We start from the raw sequence: 22,110 nt of genomic DNA, 5'->3' as shown, positions 1-22,110 counted from the left end.
ATAATATAGATGCCAGATAGATGATAGGTATAAGATAGATACATAGAATATAGATTATAGATATTAGATAAGTACTGTAGATAGATAATAGATAAATAATAGATAATAAATATATCAGATAGATAATAGATAGATAAGATAATAAGATAATAATAATATTTATATAGCGCCAACATATTCCGCAGCACTTTACAATTAAGTAGGGACATATACAGACAATATAAACAATACAATGTATACTATTTCAACAGTTACAGGAAGAGTGAGGGCCCTGCTCGCAAGCTTACAATCTATATGGAAATGTGGGGACACAATAGGTAGAACATAGTCATCAGCCAGTATCTTTATCAAGAGCAGTTACCGTGTGCTATTTGGTGCATGGAGGATGTGGAGACAGATGAATACACAGGGGTAGATTAAGATTAACATTTAGGAGGGGACAGCGGAGAGTTAGGTTGGTGAGTTGAGGTGGTAGGCTTGTCTAAACAGATGGGGTTTTAAAGCACGTTTGAAGACATGGGGGCTAGATATTAGTCGGATCGTTTGGGGCAGTCTTGGAAGAGAAGCCTTGGAGACGAAGTTGTGAGGTTCGGATTAAGGAGGATGTCAGTGATAGATCAGTTGCAGAACGGAGGGCACGGGAGGGGCGATAGACAGAAATGAGGGATTATTATTATTTATTATTATAGCGCCATTTATTCCATGCCACTTTACATGTGAAAAAGGGGTATACATACAAGAACAAGACTAAGTCAGAGATATATGGAGGACACAGGTTGTGAATGGCTTTGTATGCCATGATTATGGTTTTGAACTGGAGTCTCTGAGCAATGGGGAGCCAGTGAAGAGATTGACAGAGAGGAGAGGCCGGGGAATAGCGGGGGATTAGTCTGGCAGCAGAGTTTAGGATAGATTGGTGGGGTGCGAGAGTGTTAGAGGGGAGGCCACAGAGCAGGAGGTTGTAGTAATCAAGGCGGGAGATGATGAGGGCGTGCACTAGTGGGATGAGATATAGGGCGGTGCAGAACTGTGGAGAGCTTTGTGGGTGAGGGAGATGATTTTGTAATGTATTCTGTTGTGGGATTTATTTAATGTGACAGACATGTTAGCCACTTTCTCTTCACTGTTCTTTGTTAGTACCCTTACTGTACTTCTACACAATTGATATTTATGGGGCAGTATACCTAATTTGCTCCCACTGTGGGACCTATTTAATGTGACAGACACGTGAACTACTATCTCATGATTTGTTTTGTGAGTGCCCCCATTGGATATATTTATATATAATTGATTTTTATGGGGTAATATATTAAATTTGGTCCTCGCCTCCTTGCTCTTCCATTGTTTTTAATTTTGTATCTCTGAATGATCCGTACTGTTTCCATTTCATTTTCTTTCAATAAAGAGTTTGTACTTTCATAATCTGGGACGTTTTTCGAAGTCTTTTGTGCTTTTTTGGTCTTTAATTCTACATTACTTCGGTAGTCCCTATCATGTGGATTAATAAGTCATACTATGGGGTTTTATTAATTCTAATTATTATATACCTCATTTTTCCATGTTCTAGATTATAGATAATAAATATTAGACAGATATTACACAGATACATTTGCACATCACAGCAAAATCCACAATAATAAATACGCCTGATGGCGGCTAATGACTACACAATTACATTTGCTTCCAGCCATAATTATTAATTAATCAGCGGTTTCTCGCTATCCGTGTAAGGTAATTATTATTGACAGTCGGATTCTTCACATCAATTTCCTCCCTTCATTATTGAGTCAATGCAATTCCTGTCATTCCGGAAACAAATTATAACAATTTCTCTTCACCCCAAACATTAATTAGTCATCTGTAATTCACACTCAGTCACAGATTATCCGGCTGCAGTAATCACATATTATCCCAGAACAGTGCGGGGGGGCAGATACAGGACCGAGGGGCGCGCGGCTCGCTGCGGACAGGGCTGGATTAAGGAGACCACAGGATGTTCCCCAAACTTGGCTCCACGCCTGCGCGCTGTCTACAGTCACCACCCTCCAGCACCTTTCTGTGCTAACAGGTTGCATTCTGGTTACATAGAAACTGAAGGCTGCACTATTTTGTCAAGTAAAACGCCAGAACCATGTTAACACCCCCCAAAAAAAAGTTTTGGGCCCCAGACAACTTCCCAAAACCCCCCCATATTATAATCCACCCACTGACTACTAGCTGTTCTAGTACTATTACCCCTACCCCCAACATGTCCTGCAAACAGTTACAATTGGGTTACTATCCGCCGTATCAAAGAGAAAGGGCTTAGACACTTCAAAGTCTGATTGACAAAGAAGCTGGTTTTAATTTTGTTATGCATTTCTATGAATAATGAGAGGAAAGAAAGTTCACCGATCCTTATGAACCCCTTTAAGGGGAATCTGTCAATAGGATTTTACACCCCAATGTATTTACTGTATATGAGCATGTAGCTCTTTCAAAGACAATTCCATCAATAACTTTACATGGCCGCTCTGTTCCTCTGTTTCTGAGAAATCAGCGATTGAATTTATATGCAAATGAGGATGAAGAGCTATGGTAGATCTGAAGCCTCTGTCACTCCAGCTCTATTCCCCACCCAGCGCCGCCTCCTCCTGCTTCACCGTCAGCCTCTATGTTGTGTTACTTCATGTAAAGACGACATTACTCAAGCATAAGGAGGCAGCACTGGGCCAGGCCTTTTAGTGCATTTCGTGTGGGGTAGGTCTGGAGGCACAAGCTCTGGAGCTGTGGTGTTCATGTTAATGAAAGCTAAACCTTGGGTTGTTTTGTTCCTGAAGTGGGCAGTTACCCATAGCAACAAGGACTGTGCCATACGTTATATTTTGTTTTTCCTGTTAGGCCGGGAAGGCAGTGTTTGTTTTTCTAACATTGCTGTGGTTTATGCAGTGCTCTTAATAAACCACAGAAGATTTAAAGAGACAGTGTTCCTGTGTCTACCTCTACCTCTATGTGCAACAAGTGAGCCGATCTACCACACACTGGCTTTAACTGATCAGTCAGCTAAAGATTGTCCGAATAGCATGCTACCTTATTTTAATTACTTCTGCTATTATTATTATTATAGGCAGGGTGTCTAGTTATGTGTCTTGGGGAATCTTTGACATTTCTCATGGATTAGTAGCAGTTTAATTATTTAGGTCCCGCTGATTAGACGAACGCTTGCGTCCTGTGAGTCAATTATGCAGCAAATTGATGACACATAGGAAAGGAGATTGCTTAAACTGGACCTACTTGTTAGTAGAAAACAGTAATTAAAATATGACTTCAAATCAAATACAATGAGGGAGAAAAAACGTCGCCAGACACCAAAGATTGGAGGAATATTCTAAATGACCAAGAGCAAAAATAAAAAGGTTGAACTTTAGAAAAACATGAAATGAAAAACATAAATTAAATAAAAAATATATAAAAAAAGAAACAGCACAAGTGTAACAATCAAGCAGATGGTGCCAGCCTACAAGTTGTAACCCAGCAAACGTATTAAATAGTCACTATATGGGGCCGATTCATCAAAAGCAATTTTGCCAAAATGCTGGTGTAAATTGCTTTGAAAAGTCACACATTTTTTTGTGCAGCATGGAGTTGTGCAAAAAGTTCTGTGACTTTTGGTGTTTGCATGCCAGTTTCTCCCAGCTCTTCCAAAATGGGCAAAGCTGGTGCGGGGAGGGAGTGAAACCACAACTCATCCATTTCATGATGAGCTGTGGCGTTCCTTATGACGGGGAGCACGGACTCATTAAGAGGCGTGCGCCTCGTAATGAATCAGGAGCGTCTGACTTCAAGACTGGCGTGAACTTCACTAATCATAGTATATTTTTGCACGAATGCCATCAAGTGCCTCCTTAAAGGGTTATTCCCAATATGGCACTGAGGCCAAGGGGGCGGTGTGTAGTTAGAAGCTTCAGATTTATTAAGAGGCGCACACTTCTTAATGAATCCGGCTCATCTGAAAATTGGCATGCACCTATGCGCACTGCACCGCAAATCTTATTCCAGTTGTTGACTGGAGTAAGATTTTTGGAGTAAGGAAAGCCTCCGCTTGTCATGAATTAGATGAGCTGTGGAGTCACGTCCTCGTTGCACCCCCATCCTGCCCCAGCTCTACTCATCTTGGAGGAGCTGGGAGAAACTGGAGTAAAAATGCCAACGTTATCAACATTTGTGTGCAACTCCATGTTGCGCCAAAATTTTTAAACTTTTCAAGACGATGTACACCAGAATTCTGGCGTAATCCATTTGATAAATCAGGGCCTTAAAGTTTATCCTTCTAGCCAAAGAAAATGTGATAACTTGCGGATCTGTAGGGATCTAACCACTGTAACCACCGCCAATCCAGAAAACAGGGCTCAGAAATACCCTATACCTCTCTATACATTTTATATGGGGCTGGCAGAAGTAGCTGAGTGCTGGCGGTCCCATAGAGAATAAATTTAACCCCACTCCATTCTCAGATTGGTGGGAGTCACAGCTGTCAGACCTAAGCCCCCTACACATATTAGAGAACTGTCAGCCAAAAGATTGTTCAGAGGACAATCAAGCTTACCCCCCTTCACCCACCCGTACACAGGAGTGCTTAACAGGGCAGAGCGCTCAAGTGTTCTCTATGAGAAAGCTGCTGCCACCTAACTCCTCTGGCAGCGCCTTTTCTTCCCGGAGAACAAAATGATTATCCGTTGTCCAAAACACCCAATCCTTATGTCCCTCAACATCATAAATTGGGGGAGAGTCAGAAAACTCCCATACAAGTAATAACTATTGGCCAATCCCACCGACACTTAGGTGTAAAGATGCTCTTCCATGTTAGACTAATCTACAAGTTATCAGCTCTCCTAGAATAGATAATACTTTTAAATAAACACCTCCATCTAAATTTCCATCCTCTTAACATATTGCAATCATCATATTATACAATACTGTGTACTTACAATTGCTCATTTTGTCTTTCTACCCAGCTAATTATTCTCTTTTCCATTAGGTCTATTAGATCACGTGATTAAAAACTGACTAGCGGAATCCTTCTAAGCTCTATGTAGAAACAGGAGGTCAATCTTCCCTGTATGAGTCATGAGTCACTGCAAAAGTCCCTGGCAGGGGGAGGAGCTGAAGTTCAGGAGTTGAAGAGGGAGATGATTTCTGCAGGGACAAGAGACTTCCTGCTTCAACACAGAGTAGATATAAGAGAATAATTAGCTGGGTAGAAAGGCAAAATGAGCAATTGTAAGTACACAGTGCTATATAATATGATGGCTGCAATATATTAAGAAGGTAAAATCTTTGATGGGAGGAGGAGGAGTGATTCTTTAAATGTTGGGAACAACCCTCTACTAGTGCTTGGACAAACAGTCGTTACACAACGCATTTTTTGCACTAAATATTATTGTGAGCGAACCCCGTACACTGACTACATAACAGTATCATGTGCTGAACACAAGAGACTAATACAATACACAAATAATAATATAGAGTGCAAAAATGCTACCACCATACAGTAAATACATAACAGTATTATACCTTGAGCCACAGGATAGTCATACAATGCCCCAATAACATTATATATTATATATATTACATTATGAACATACATTCACCCCCTGATGCAGCAAATACATTTTTTATCTATATTTTCTCCATAAAGATTGTGATTTTCTACTGTTGGTCGTTTTTTGTGCTTTACTTATAGGTTTTGTCTTTATTGCATCAGACCTGTATATATTCTTTGGAATATATTCGTGCTATTAATAATAATATACGGTGTAAAAATATGCCTCACACGATATACTGCCTACATAATAGTACATAGTGCCTACATAGTATCATACCCTGATCACATAAGAAAACTATATAATGCCCAAATAGCAGTACTATATGGTGCAAATACTAACCCAATATACCGCCTACATAACAGTACCATATCCAGAACATGCAAGAAAGCCATACATAATGCCAAAATAACAGTACTATATGGCGCAAAAAGTGCAAACACCATATACTGCCTACACAATAGTACCAAACCCTGACTACACAAGATATGTAATGCCCAATCATGTAATGCCCAAATAGCAGCAATATATGGTGCAAATATACTAACATCTTACAGTCTCATTCCCTGAACATATAAGTGCGCCACACGATGTCCAAATAATAGTCATATATGGTGTGAATATATTAACACCACCTATATAACAGTACCGTATCCTGTAAGCTGGTGATGAGGAGGACATGGAAGTGGGGGGCTGCTAGTGATCCCTAATTGTTACCTGCTCTCGAGTTGTTGCCCAGTTTCCTGCGCTGTCCTGTAGCCCTGCAGCCTCATATGTCGGGGCAGTTATCACCCGAGATAATACATCTACACCATGTGCTACATGTAACGTCACTGAGGCCTTATCTCCATTTGCTCGCCCCCGAGCCTGGTAAATGCGAATCAGAACCCAGATGATATCAGGATCCGACCACGATTCAGACACTTGTGATAATGTTCTGAGAATCGCGCACGCACACAATCAGCTACACCGATCTGCATGAGCCAAACAGAAGGCGCCTTGTGACTGTCAGCAGGCTGCCTGATCAAGATCACACAGATGTAGCAGAGCTGAAAGTGTCATTTAACTGATTCTGATGTACACTCGACCAAAAATCCCATGTAACTCCGCACACTGAGCTATCACAAGACGACAAACTCGGCTCTGCTACATCGCTTAACGTAGAGATGAAGCAGAATTGTATAAAGGGTGTACATGGCATAAGCCGAGAGTACGTAATATACTGAATAATGCACTCCCTGCTGTGAAGTATAAGGAAGGCACCAGGAGGCTTTATACTGCACGACATCAAACACAACGAGAGCTTTTATACGGAATAACGGATCATTTTATTATTATTATTATTGTTATTATTCAGGAGACAATTTCCCCGTAATGATGTATTCTAGCTCATTATGGTGTCCATTAGGAGGATTGTAGGATACAGACAGTATTTCTGCATTTCAAGCAACTTTTTTCACTATCATTTATTGGACATACAACTAAAAAGATTTTATTGATAAAAGAAAAAAAAAAACATTAATTATAAATATTAAGGGTTATAATGACTATCAGTATGAGATCAGTAGGGATCAGACTTCCAGCACTACCAGAGGGGATATCGCTTACCCTTTCTTGTTAAAGGGTTTTGTCCGGTCTTAACCTACAAGTCTGCAGTCCCTTTATATGACTGCAGACTTGAGAATCCTCACATCGCGAGCACTGCGCGCTATCAGGATTCTACACTGTCGACACCGAGAGTGTGATTTGCATACTTCCAGCCACATGCCGACTAGACTGTATCCAGCATCACTCAATACATTTGCATTGAGCGAGGCTACGCACGACTAGTCAGCATGTGACCGCTTGCATGCAAATCACATACTTACAGTCACGCTCCTGGCACCAGCAAATCTTCGCAGTTTGCAGACTTGTAACTTAAGACCGGACAATCCCTTTAATCAGGCACTTTAATCAGGTTTTACCTCGTATTAATGCTCAGTCCCATTGACTTGAATAGGACAGAGCTGTTGTCAGCTGCAGTACCAGTCACAGCCACTACTAAATGTATGGAGTAGAGCCTGGTAAATCGTGACGAGACCCCCTCAATCAGAGGATCCGAGGAAATTCCTCCAATCTGATTGATGCTCTGTCCAATATGGAACTCGAAAGGGTTTTCCGTAATCAGAAAACCCTTCTCACCTGGCTTCAGTTTGTTTTAAAAATAACAAACTGTGCTTTCCTCACCCTTCCGAGGTCTAGGGTTGAGTCTTCACCGTTGCTCCTAGTGTCTGTTATGGTCTGCAGTGCTGATATAACATCAACAGCACTGTAATCAATCACTGAGCTCAGCGGCTCTGCCAGAGTTGGTGGCAGCTTAGTTATAGGCTGCAGCGCTGTGAAAGTGACGTCAGCCACTGGGAGCAGCAGCTCAGACTCAGCACAGAACCTGGGGAGGGTGAGTAAAGCACCTTTAGTTTTCTTTAAAACAAACTGCAGCTGTGGTACAGAAGTTTTCAGAAACCGGAAAACTCCTTTAAATTATTGTCCTGATGAACTCAGCCAAACCAGAAGATTTTGGCAGCACTGGCAAACTATCTAATGTGTATGGTGGCCTCCCTGCTTTTCGGATGATGTTAGGGAAGAGAAGGATCAATTTCAATGCCCAATCCTCGCCAGATCCACTCAATGCCCAATCCTCGCCAGATCCACTCAATGCCCAATCCACTCTACATTTGGATTTTCGGATGATGTTAGGGAAGAGAAGGATCAATTTCAATGCCCAATCCTCGCCAAATCCACTCAGCGCCCAATCCTCGCCAGATCCACTCAATGCCCAATCCTTGCCAGCTCCACTCAATGCCCAATCCTCGCCAGATCCACTCAATGCCCAATCCTCGCCAGATCCACTCAATGCCCAATCCTCGCCAGATCCACTCAATGCCTAATCCACTCTCCATTCAGAACACAAACACGCTCGCCTGATCTGAGCTTGCATGTGTATGGCGGCTTGGGAGGAATATCTACTGGCTGAAGAAGCATTTGTCCGATAGCTATTTAAAGGGTTATTTCCAAACTTTAAAGTTATTCCCTATGCATTGGATAGAGAATAACTTACTGATCACTGGGGATCGCACCTCTGGGACCCCTGAGAACCAAGAACTGCACTGAAATCGGAGACACTTAGCTGAACAGCTGGGGTCCATAGTAGTCTGTGACATCTATTGATTGTATGGACCAAGGATGCAGACAATCTCTCTAAGGCCACGGTCCCACTATCAGTATTCGGTCAGTATTTTTTCTCAGGAGTTGGAGCCAAAACCAGGTGAGTAACAATCAGAGAAAAGGTAGAATAGAAACAAGTCACCAATTCTGCATTTATCACCCACTCCTGGTTTTGGTTCCCACCCCTGAGAAAAAATACTGATCGAATACTGATAGTGGTGCCATGGCCTAAAAATGACAAAGTCAGCACCAACTTAAATTGCATTTTTTTTCAGCATTAATGTTTTCTTCGCACTTATTACAGATCTATGTTAATCCCGCCATCTTCCGTTCCTGCAGTCACTGCGACATTTCGCTGCGGGCCATTATTACTGAGCTAATTACATCTTCAAAGAACCTGTATACAGTCTCCACCTCGAAGGTGTGTTTATTACTGGCGACAACTCCATCCAACTTGTCAATTTAATAATTCCCTCGAGGCCTAGGACACAAATCTGATTTTATCTTTTTATATATATTTTTTTTTTTTTTAATTCTTTATATTTTGTTTCCTTTTTTTTGGGGGATAATTTTCTTTCCTAATTTCGCCTCCATCGGTTTTATGATTTTATTACTTTCTACTTGGCTCATTGATTGAAAAAACAAATGGTGTTAAGCGAGAACAAACATTGCTGCGCGCCTTCGACTTCGCTGGTGGTACCTGCATAATTTATATTTGCATTTGGGCATGATAAATGAGCACTTCTGCGTGCGCCTTATAAAATATTAAACGTGTACATTTAAAATGTTAGCAGGGCTTTTTTTTTTTTCTTTAAAAGGATTCGACATTAGCGATGTGTAAATAACGGTGCAGGAGACGGGAGGAATTAATTACCACTGCAAAAGCAGAGCGACGCCATAGTGAGAGGGAGACACAATTAAGAACTATGGTCGTACATACAAAATCAATAATATCATTTTTGCCTCATTTTTAAGAATAATTTTTGTGGGATTTTTTTTCCAGGAAAACTGCCTTAAAAATCCACCATGGTAGCTGGGACAAGCTACTGAGCTCACTGATTGGCGACAGTTGTGATGTGAGCTGTCGACGTGATGTCAACGCTGCAGCCAAAACACTGAGACCCAAGCAGCTGGCGCTGGACCCCGGGAGGGCAAGTACCTGTTCTCTTTTTTGTTATTTAAGGTATCCAAACCAATTGGGATTCACTTTCCTGGAAGTGGAAAACAGCTTTAATAAACGATAGAATTATAGGCTCATAGAATGCCCTCCTTGTAAACCCGGTCACCAGAGTGCCCCAAACAGCAGTACTACTTTCAGAGTGTCTCTTCATAAACAGTCATCAATAGAGTGCCCCCTCATAAACAGTGCTCGTAGAATGCGACCTCATGAGCAGTTCTCCATCCGCTCGCTCAAACGATGTGTGGAGTGCCCCGCTAGATATAATGCTTGTAGAGTGCCCCCTCATAAATGATGTGTGAAAAGTGACCCCTCATAAATGATGCTTGTAGAATGCCTCCTCATAAACTATGCTCAGAGTGCCCCCTCATAAACTATGCTCAGAGTGCCCCCTCATAAACTATGCTCAGAGTGCCCCCTCATAAACTATGCTCAGAGTGCCCCCTCATAAACTATGCTCAGAGTGCCCCCTCATAAACTATGCTCAGAGTGCCCCCTCATAAACTATGCTCAGAGTGCCCCCTCATAAACTATGCTCAGAGTGCCCCCTCATAAACTATGCTCAGAGTGCCCCCTCATAAACTATGCTCAGAGTGCCCCCTCATAAACGATGCTCAGAGTGCCTCCTCACAAACTATGCTCAGAGTGCCACCACATAAACGATGCTTGTAGATTGCCCCCTGATAAACAAGGCTCAGAGTGCCCCCTCATAAACTATGCTCAGAATGCCCCCTCATAAACCATGCTCCGAGTGCCCCCTCATAAACTATGCTCAGAGTGCCCCCTCATAAACTATGCTCAGAGTGCCCCCCATAAACGATGCTCAGAGTGCCCCCTCATAAACAAGGCTCAGAGTGCCCCCTCATAAACAAGGCTCAGAGTGCCCCCTCATAAACAAGGCTCAGAGTGCCCCCTCATAAACAAGGCTCAGAGTGCTCCCTCATAAACAAGGCTCAGAGTGCCCCCTCATAAACAAGGCTCAGAGTGCCCCCTCATAAACGATGCTCAGAGTGCCCCTTCATAAACGATGCTCAGAGTGCCCCCTCATAAACGATGCTCAGAGTGCCCCCTCATAAACGATGCTCAGAGTGCCCACTCATAAACGATGCTCAGAGTGCCCCCTCATAAACGATGCTCCGAGTGCCCCCTCATAAACGATGCTCAGAGTGCCCCCTCATAAACGATGCTCAGAGTGCCCCCTCATAAACGATGCTCAGAGTGCCCCCTCATAAACGATGCTCAGAGTGCCCCCTCATAAACGATGCTCAGAGTGCCCCCTCATAAACGATGCTCAGAGTGCCCCCTCATAAACGATGCTCAGAGTGCCCCCTCATAAACGATGCTCAGAGTGCCCCCTCATAAACGATGCTCAGAGTGCCCCCTCATAAACTATGCTCAGAGTGCCCCCTCATAAACTATGCTCAGAGTGCCTCCTCATAAACTATGCTCAGAGTGCCACCACATAAACGATGCTTGTAGATTGCCCCCTGATAAACAAGGCTCAGCGTGCCCCCTCATAAACTATGCTCCGAGTGCCCCCTCATAAACGATGCTCAGAGTGCCCCCTCATAAACGATGCTCAGAGTGCCCCCTCATAAACTATGCTCAGAGTGCCCCCTCATAAACTATGCTCAGAGTGCCCCCTCATAAACTATGCTCAGAGTGCCCCCTCATAAACTATGCTCAGAGTGCCCCCTCATAAACTATGCTCAGAGTGCCCCCTCATAAACTATGCTCAGAGTGCCCCCTCATAAACTATGCTCAGAGTGCCCCCTCAAACTATGCTCAGAGTGCCCCCTCATAAACTATGCTCAGAGTGCCCCCTCATAAACGATGCTCAGAGTGGGCCCCACATAGTCCTCCATACAGAATCATGAGCCCCACATAGTCCTCCATACAGAATAATGGCCCCACATAGTCCTCCATATAGAATAATGGCCCCACATAGTCCTCCATACAGTATAATGGGCCCCACATAGTCCTCCATACAGTATAATGGCCCCACATAGTCCTCCATACAGTATAATGGCCCCACATAGTCCTCCATACAGTATAATGGCCCCACATAGTCCTCCATACAGTATAATGGCCCCACATAGTCCTCCATACAGAATAATGAGTCCCACATAGTCCTCTATACAGTATAAGGGCCCCACATAGTCATCCATACAGTATAATGACCCCACATAGTCCTCCATACCGAATAATGGCCCCACATAGTCCTCCATACAGTATAATGAGCCCCACATAGTCCTCCATACAGTATAATGGCCCCACATAGTCCTCCATACAGAATAATGGGCCCCACAAAGTCCTCCATACAGAATAATGGGCCCCACATAGTCCTCCATACAGTATAATGGCCCCACATAGTCTTCTATACAGTATAATGGCCCCACATAGTCCTCCATACAGAATAATGGCCCCACATAGTCCTCCATACAGTATAATGGCCCCACATAGTCCTCCATACAGAATAATGGCCCCACATAGACCTCCATAAGGAATAATGGCCCCACATAGACCTCCATAAGGAATAATGGCCCCACATAGTCCTCCATACAGTATAATGGCCCCACATAGTCCTCCATACAGTATAATGGGCCTCACATAGTCCTCCATACAGAATAATGAGCCCCACATAGTCCTCCATACAGTATAATGGGCACCACATAGTCCTCCATACAGTATAATGGCCCCACATAGTCCTCTATACAGAATAATGGGCCCCACATAGTCCTCCATACAGTATAATGAGCCCCACATAGTCCTCCATACAGTATAATGGGCCCCACATAGTCCTCCATACAGTATAATGAGCCCCACATAGTCCTCCATACAGTATAATGGGCCCCACATAGTTCTCCATACAGTATAATGGGCCCCACATAGTCCTCCATACAGTATAATGGCCCCACATAGTCCTCCATACAGTATAATGGCCCCACATAGTCCTCTATACAGAATAATGGGCCCCACATAGTCCTCCATACAGTATAAGGACCCCACATAGTCATCCATACAGTATAATGACCCCACATAGTCCTCCATACCGAATAATGGCCCCACATAGTCCTCCATACAGTATAATGAGCCCCACATAGTCCTCCATACAGTATAATGGGCCCACATAGTCCTCCATACAGAATAATGGCCCCACATAGTTCTCCATACAGAATAATGGACCCCACATAGTCCTCCATACAGAATAATGGCCCCACATAGTCCACCATACAGTATAAGGGCCCCACATAGTCATCCATACAGTATAATGACCCCACATAGTCCTCCATACCGAATAATGGCCCCACATAGTCCTCCATACAGTATAATGAGCCCCACATAGTCCTCCATACAGTATAATGGCCCCACATAGTCCTCCATACAGAATAATGGGCCCCACATAGTCCTCCATACAGAATAATGGCCCCACATAGTCCTCCATACAGAATAATGGCCCCACATAGTCCTCCATACAGAATAATGGCCCCACATAGTCCTCCATACAGAATAATGGCCCCACATAGTTCTCCATACAGAATAATGGACCCCACATAGTCCTCCATACAGAATAATGGCCCCACATAGTTCTCCATACAGAATAATGGCCCCACATTAAACCATGGGCCAGAGTTTGACGTGTATGCCTTAGGTGTAGAAGGGGTCAGGTTGATGGTGGCAGCTATGGAGGAGTGGGGGGACTTACTCTCTGATCTATAGGATTGTAGGCCTGACAGTCTATAAGAGAAAATGGTCTGGAGAAGGCAGTGTTCTCAAAGGGGTGATCTTCTAGAGAGGTCTCACTGTAAGATTCTTGGAAACGCAAGGGACATTTTGATCTCAAGCGTCAAAGAGGAAATGAAACCTTCTCCATGTAAAGTTGCTGTTAATCTGAACATTTCTAAATAAAGTCATCAGTTTAGGGAAATGTGGCTTGATTAAAAGTTCTGCAACTTTTTCATTTGAAAAAATTGCAATTCAAGATCTCTGCTGATTGCTGTCAATGAATGGAAAATGTTCTTCTATATGTCCAAAAGGCAAAAAAAAAAACCCTTACAGATAATTTATACCTTCCCCCAGCTGAGCTAGTTGCTTTTTATATCTGATCCAGAAACTCAGCAGCACATAATTATTTCATGTCCTGCAATTTCTACAATGTATCAGTCTGGAGTCCACTCTGTATAGCTCAGAGAAGATGTGTGTTTTTAAAGAGAATCGGTCAGCAGATTTGTGCTATGTAATCTGAGAGCAGCATGATGTAGGGACAGAGAGCCTGATTCCAGCGATGTGTCACTTGTTGGCTGCATGTTGTCATTTTGATCCAATCACAGTTTTCTCTGCTGCAGATCTAGCAGAGCTCAGAATGCTGAGCTGTGTATAAGCCCACCCACAACCCTGATTGGCTGCTTTCTGTGTACACTGTACATTGGCAGTAAGCTGCTAATCAGTGGTGGAGGTGTGGTTGGACCAGGAGGCACGACACACCTAGTTCTGTAGTGATAATCTCCTGCTGATAATACACTGATTTTATTGAAGCAGCAATAGACAGATTAGTAAGTGACACATCGCTGGAATCAGGCTCTCTGCCCCTACATTATGCTGCTCTTAGATTACATAGCAAAAACCTGCTGAGATATTGACTTCAAGCGCAAGTCAGAGAGCAACCGCAGCCCGGACTTCCTCTTCCTGGTCTATTTGTTCAAAGGCGGAGACAGTGACGCCAGTGTTAATTGGTTGCAGGGCTTACGTGTCATAACAACTGCATAAGATCCCTGCTGGAACGGCGCCGCCACGGTAAGTGAGTATAAGTGTTTTTATTTTATCGGAGCCGAACATTCAGATCTAGAAGGTGTTGTCCTAATAGTGGATAACCCCTTTAAATCTGGCCTTTATATGACATGTATCTTGCATTTTTCACCAGTTTTCCTCTGTGAAGGGTGTCTCTCGAATTTTCAGCGAGGTGGCCTTCAGCTGCTATAATGTCTCCCATACACAGCACACACAAACAAACGAGGGATTCCTGCTCTCCTGTCTCCATATAACACATGTTCAGAAGCAGCAGCAGCATAGAGCTATTTTACAAAAGTATTGAGCAGTGAAGTTGTGAATCCAGCTCTGGGGTAAGATAGTGCTGTCTTGTAAATGTTTATCTGTTTGTGTCTCCCTCTGTGCGCCTCCATCCTCCCCTCTACACAGACTTCAAGCAGAATTATTAAAATATACATTAAGTAAAATTAAAGTATATATATACCAGGAAAATGACAACCATAAAGGCGGACATACAGGGGTAAGGGTATAATGAGATATCAGATCATGTAGTCAACAAATTCTGAATCATGCTGGAAAACTATAAGGTATAACATATAATCAAGGAGGAAATCTATTTAAGTGCATATGCTTTATCAAAGGGATGATAATTCATTCTCATCCCATCCCATTCATTCCCCTTGAGAAAGCAGTGTGCAAAACGCGCGTCGGGGCATGCACATCAATTGTGATTCGGATAATCATTAATTACACCATTGATCATTCTTTATCTTATATGTTATTATGTTTACTCTCTATATTATCATGTTTAGATGGGTAGTCTTGCATATGCAGTTTAATAAAACAGATTTCCTCCTTGATTATATATTATACCTTAGTGGTTTCCTGCATGATTCAGAATTTATTAACTACATGATCTGATATCTCATTCCACCCTTACCCCTGTATTTCCGCCTATGTGCTTGTCATTTTTTCTGGTATATCTACACTTTAATGTGACTTAATATATATTTTAATAATTCTGTTAAATAAATATTTTTTACTTTTGTGTAGTGTGGTACATCATGTGTAGGATTTATAGTTTATCTGTACATTTCTATTTATTGTTTTTGTAAATTGGCTATCTATAGACTTTAATCAGCAGCTGTTATCTGGTCCCCGCTCCCCTCACCTCCCGGTAAACTGTCAGTCCAGAAAAGTGGGTGAAAAGTATAGAAAGAAGAATATTTCTCTGATAACATATATTTTAGAAGTTTCTTATATTCACTTGTACTAATCAGCCAAGTTTATTGACTATTTAAATCTCTGGATGGAAACAAGAATATTCCTTTTAACTCACAACAAGGAGAGATCTTGAAAAAAAATGGACTGAAGATTAAAAAGTTGCAGAAACATTCCTGAAAAAAAATATTAATTTGGATAAAAAAAAAATAGTAGAATCCCTTTAAAGTTTAAAGGAAAATAAGTGACTTATACGGCAGTTACTTTTCTACAATGGCAGAGAAAGATGTTTTACTCGGGTGAAGGTTTATGATATGAGACCAACATTGTGGTCACATCATTTAGCTAGAAGAAAAAGGAAACCATCTTTAATAACCACAGTTATGTTCCTTACATGTTATAGATAAATACAATGTTACTCCATCAAACAGTTCCAATGTCTTAGCTTCCTGGACTATTGGGGAAGGATTTTCTTAATGAAACTTCTCTTTTTACTCCTTTCAGATTCATTACATACTACTATCATATCATATATTGGATGCAATGCGGGTGTATGGAGCAGGCTCAGGAGATGGCTGTGTTATACTGCTGGCATCTGCCTATAATCCTTTAAATGCTGCAGTCAATTACATACTTCAGTCATGCCATCCCGCTGGCAAATCGGTTCGGCCTCCCAGAGACATGATTGTAAGGTGTCACAACAGCAGTCCATGTTGCTACTCCTCTGAAGCCCAGCAGCGTATGGTTGGTCTTCATCAGACATAGCTATTTGTACCATATACAACAATGGTGAAGTTTATCAGTAAATAGAAAAAGTGATCACAGCTTCCCTTAGGGGACTAAGAAAAAAAATATGAAACATTTTTTTTTTAACTACCCAATTACTCCATTTAAAAATAAAAATATTTGGTATTGCCTCCCACATTCACAAAAGTCCAACCTATCAAAATATAAAATAGACCAGTAAAGTAAATGCTATAAAACAAAACAAAAACATCAAATCCCAAAATTGCCATTTTATGGTCGCAGCGCCTCCCTAAAAAAATGTAATGAATAGCAATCAAAAACAGCATATGTACAACAAAATGGTTAAAAAAATACAGCTTAACCTAAAAAAACAAGATCCCAGACAGATCCACATTAAAACACATTGGGTCTCAGAAAATGGCGACACAAACTACGGTAATTTATTTTTTTCATTTTTTTTTTTTTTTTACAAATTTCTGAACTCTTTTTCACCACTTAAATAAAAAAAAAACACTATACAAGTCTTCTATTGCCTAAATGGGACAGACATCAAGAGTCACATAAACAAATAATTTTTCTCGCACAATGTACACTGTAAAAAGAGAACCCGAAAAAAAAAATATTTTTTTTTTAGCATTCCCAGACGCTTGGAATTTTCTTGCAATTTTACAGTACATTATATGGTAAAATGAATTGTGTCAATCAAAACTACTTGTCAAAAAACAAGTCGATGGAAAAAAAAAAAAATTATAAATCATGGGGAAAAAAAACGATAGTTCAAAAATTGGTCTCGGCGGGAAGGGAATAAAAAACGAAAAACAATGGATAAAATGCATATGCAACAACATAAAAAAAAAAATTACAAATTCAGCTCTGAATTACAAACCCCCTCTGTGCAAACCTTTGCGTAAAACGTTACCTTGCCGCTTTTACTTGCCGATGATCTACAGCGCCGAGAACCACGGATGACAACAATGCTTTTCATATGAACGCAGCTCGAGTTCTGTCTGCTGCTCCGGGGATTGTCTTGTTCTAGGAAGAATCTGACAATGGAGCAGTGATTGGTGTCTGGAATTAAACCATCGAGCAGAAAAATCATTGCGTCTCCGTCCTGGGAAACTAATGATGTACTTTTTCATCGCAGACGTAATTTACATTTTTATTGAAGGAGCCAAATTCACTTCCTTTTCTTCTGGATTATTCAAATAAACAAATATCTGAGCTTTAAAACATTAGAAAAAGTATGTGAACCCATCTAATTACAGAGTTCCGGTGTTACAGCCACAGTCATTGCGCCTAAAATTAGTCACTCAGCCGTATAATCTCCATAGACAATCATTGGCAGCAGTTAAGGGTCGTACTGAAGAACTCCATGACTTTAAAGGGAACCTGTCACCAATATAAACTAAGGCCGCCCCCTTTAATGCTTTTTTTACAACAGTCTAGCAAGCTGTATATAAGTGCCCAATCCCCTCTGAAGATCCCGAAAAATACAGTTTATAATCCACCCAATACGGCGCAGTCTGGTCCGATGGGCGTCACTGTTCTTGCTTCAGCGCCTCCACAATCACCGTCCTTCGTGCCCTGCTTCATGTGGATGAGGGGTCCTACGTCATCCATACAGTGCCCCCAATCATGTTCCTGTGCAGGCATACTTCACTCTGGATGTGGGGATAGAGGAGGTGCCCACTCAAAATCAACGCTGCCCATTGGACCGGACCGTGCAGTATAGGGAGATTATAAATGGAATTTTGTTTTGTGATCTGCAGAGGGGGCTGCAGACTTATATACAGACTGCGGCAAATGAGGAGGTAAAGGTGGTGGTTGTAGTTTATATTTGGAAAACCTAGTGACATGACCTCTTCTCAACATAGCACATACTTGTACTTCCTATGTCTAGTGCAGGCGCGTGGGTTCAGGAGACGATCAATTGTTGGCTGTCTATACAGCCAACAACAGCCTCTAACAGCAGCGACCGGATCTAGCTCAGATCACTGCTGTTATCCTCATAAATACCGCTCAATCAATAACAACGGCATTAAAGTGGAGCGATTGTGTGATGTGTCTATTCTCGTACCAATAGTCCCCCATAATCCTCTGCTATGGCAGCCAGGGTCCGACTCCTACTGAAGGCCCATTTAACCATCATCTTTGTAGTACAAGTTGGGCTCCATAGAATATCATTTCTACTATATATATACAGCAATATTCCACTAATAGTACAAGCAATCAACTATCGCTACAATTTTAAAGTTCCCTAGTGAAACTAAAAAGTTAAGTAAAATTAAGGATATCTTTTTTGGAATTATTAAAAAATATACAACATTTTAAATTGTCACGCTTTTCCTAATTGAAAAGTAAAAAGAAACATATTTGGAAGAACCAAATCCATAAAGTCCGTCCAATTAAAATATGTCACCAGTACATTAAACAGAAAAAAAAAATGCTAATGTTTGGTTGCCGAACCTCCACCCAAAAAGTTTTACAAAAAGCAATTAAAAATGCTGTATGTACCGGAAAATTGTACCAGAACCTGTATAGCTCAGTGTGTGCAAAAAAACAAGCCATCATCCAGCTCCATCGGTGGAAAAATAAAATAGTTATGGGGCTCAGTATATGGGGACACAAAATTTTTTTTTTAAAGTTCTGTTTTTTTTTAACCACTAAAATATATATTAAAAATAAAAAATATATACAAGTTTTACACCTCTGTAATCGTACCGGCCTGGTACTTAGTCATCTTAGCCATTTTAGTCATTAGCCTGTAGCTTAACCCCTTCACGACCCTGGGATTTCCCATTTTTGCAGGTTTCATTTTTTGCTCCCTTTCTTCCCAGAGCCATAACTTTTTTATTTTTCTGTCAATATGGTCATGTGAGGGCTTTTTGCAGGACCAGTTGTACTTTTGAACGTCACCATTGATTTTACCATATTGTGTACTGGAAAACGGGAAAAAAATTCCAAATGAGGTGAAATTGAAAAAAAAGTGCAAATTCACAATTGTTTTTTGGGAATTTTTTTCACCATATTCATTAAATGCTAAAACTGACCTGCCATTATGATTCTTCAGGTCATTACGAGTTCGCTGTTACCAAACATGTATAGTTTCTTTTTTATTTAAGTGGTGAAAAAAAAAACAATATAAAAATAAAAATGGCGTCATTTTCCAAGGCCCGTACCGTCTACATTTTTCAGGATCTGGGGCTGGGTGAGGGCTTATTTTTTTTACGCCGAGCTGACATTTTTATTGATACAATTTTGGGGTAGATACAATGTTTTGATCGCCTCTTAGTGCATTTTACTGCAATATTGTGGCTACCAAAACAACTTAGTTCTGGAGTTTTGATCTTTTTTTCTGGTTATACTGATTATCGATTAAATTAATTCAGTTTATAATTTGTTATATCGGACATTTATGAACGCAGTGATACCAAATATCTGTATTTTTGGATTTTTTTTATTTTGAATGGTGCAAAAGGGGGGTGATTTTTTTTCATTTTTCTAATATTTCTAAAAACATTTTTTTCTACTTTTTACTTGCTTTAGTAGTCCCCTTAGGAGACCTGAATCTGTGATCTTCTGAAAAAAAATCATCATCTCCATCTCCTATTTTCCAAAAAATCTTCCAAAAAATTATCATCTACTATGAACAGGATAGTAGATCTGCAATGACAAGCACGGTGGTCTCCTGCAGACCCCAGGGTTATTATGCCAACCCATCGGCGCCCCGCAATCATGTCACAGGAGCGCCGATGGGCGGGGTTTGTGATACTCTTCCGGCGTGCTCGAGTTAAATGCTGCTATTAGAGATTGACAGCCGCATTTAACATGTTAACAGCCGCGGGTAGATCGCGATTAGGGGCACATTACAGCTAATCAGATCAGCTGTCATGTGCCGAAAAAGATGCAGGCTCAGCGCTGGAGCCCGCATCACTTGCTGGGAGACGACCTATGAAGTACCTAGGCCGTGAAGGGGTTAAATAACAGCAGTATTGTATTATTTTTACCATTCCACTTGGATTTTTTTTCCCGTTTTCCAGTACATCATAGGTAAAATAAATGGTGCAATTTAAAACAACTCTTCCAGCAAATAACGAGCCCTCGTATGGCTATGTTAATGGAAAAATCATTTTGCGTAAAAAGTGAGGAAAGAAATGAAAGTACAAAAACTAAAATGGGTTCTGAAAATACGGGGTTAATATTACAGCCTAAAAAGACATTGTTCACAATTGCTGGGTTTTACCTTTTGGGAAAAGTTCAGGGAAAGGTGCTATCCTGTTCCACATGGCCTTACTCCTGGGCACAGATCAATCCCCATAAAGGCATGTGTTGATGAGTTTGGTGAAGGAACCAGAGGGGCTTCACAGAACCCGTTCATGATCATCTTTAACACATAACACCACTCATCCCAGAAAAGTGGAAGATGTTATAGTCGCAACTCCATTTTAAAGCTTCAAAGACATGGACTAGCATGCACTAGACTAAAGGAGCTGTCCAACAAAAGAAAACAAGGGTTAGTATCCCCCTAAACGGGTATACTCAAGTTTTAAAGCTACCCTCCATCCATCGGAGGAACCTCCACTGATCTTGAGAACCTAGGTCCTGAAGAGAGTCCCCTGTAAAGGGAGTGGAGGTCGATTATTTGCCCTGCCGCTCCTTTCGTTCTCAATGGGACCACCGGACGTAACCGAGCACTCAGCTCGTCTGGTCTTCCGCATTCCCGTAAGAAGGAATGTAGTGGCACGGCACATGATTGTCCTCAGCTCCATTCACACTCTAGATCAGTGGGGTCCCAGTGGTTGAAAACCCAACGATTGGGAAATGATCCCCTATACTACACATAAGGGATAACTTTCAAACTTGTAAATACCCTTTTAAGGGCTGGGTAATTTTTCATTTTAATTTTATTCTTCTCTTCTTCAAAGAGGCATAACTTTTTTTATGTTGACATAGCCATATGGGGGCTTTGAATTACAATCTGTATTTTACCATATCATATACTGAAAAATGGAAAACAAAATCCAAAACGGGATGCAACTGAAAATAAAACCTCTAAAATACAGCAATTGCGACATACACAATTCACTTTGCGGTAAAATGGTAATTCTGTTTTTGGGTATGTTCAGTTATAGTGATAGCAAATTTAATGGTTTTTTTTTGTTTTACTACTAATAGGGTTAAGCTTAAGTTTATAAATGGATGAATTTGGAAGTGTTTGTAAAAACAAGAATCTTTGCAAATTATCTCGGTTCTCAAGAACAGAACATGGCATTGCGCTCTGACCAATGTTAATAAATGAGTCAGTGCTCATCTGCGAGTTTTTCCTCAGCTCTAATTGGACTGAGGAAAAAAATTGCAGCATTTTGCGATTGTCTGCGAGAATCGGATCGCACTCACCAATGCAAGTTCATG

The 22,110-nt window shown here is 41.3% G+C and overlaps 1 protein-coding gene across 4 annotated transcripts in view; it reads right to left on the bottom strand.

The window, feature by feature from the left end:
- Positions 1–22,110, bottom strand: part of RAB27B (RAB27B, member RAS oncogene family) — a 265,799-nt gene that overhangs the window by 196,907 nt on the left and 46,782 nt on the right. Inside the window, exon 2 of one of the 4 annotated variants that reach the window (XM_073681086.1) lies at positions 17,618–17,741. The exons of 2 other annotated variants lie outside the window; for them this stretch is intronic. The gene's annotated coding sequence lies outside the window, so the exon portion shown is untranslated. Of the gene's footprint in view, positions 1–6,299; positions 6,505–17,617; positions 17,742–22,110 lie in introns of those variants that run through there. One more of the 4 variants, XM_073681080.1, reaches the window with a different exon arrangement.

Source organism: Phyllobates terribilis, unplaced genomic scaffold (genome assembly GCF_046119375.1).
Source record: "Phyllobates terribilis strain yellow unplaced genomic scaffold, ASM4611937v1 Scaffold_1__5_contigs__length_1240528914, whole genome shotgun sequence".
In the NCBI taxonomy this organism is placed as follows: domain Eukaryota; kingdom Metazoa; phylum Chordata; class Amphibia; order Anura; family Dendrobatidae; genus Phyllobates; species Phyllobates terribilis.
Note: the sequence above shows the minus strand (reverse complement) of the source record. Positions and strands in the feature narration are given on the sequence as shown.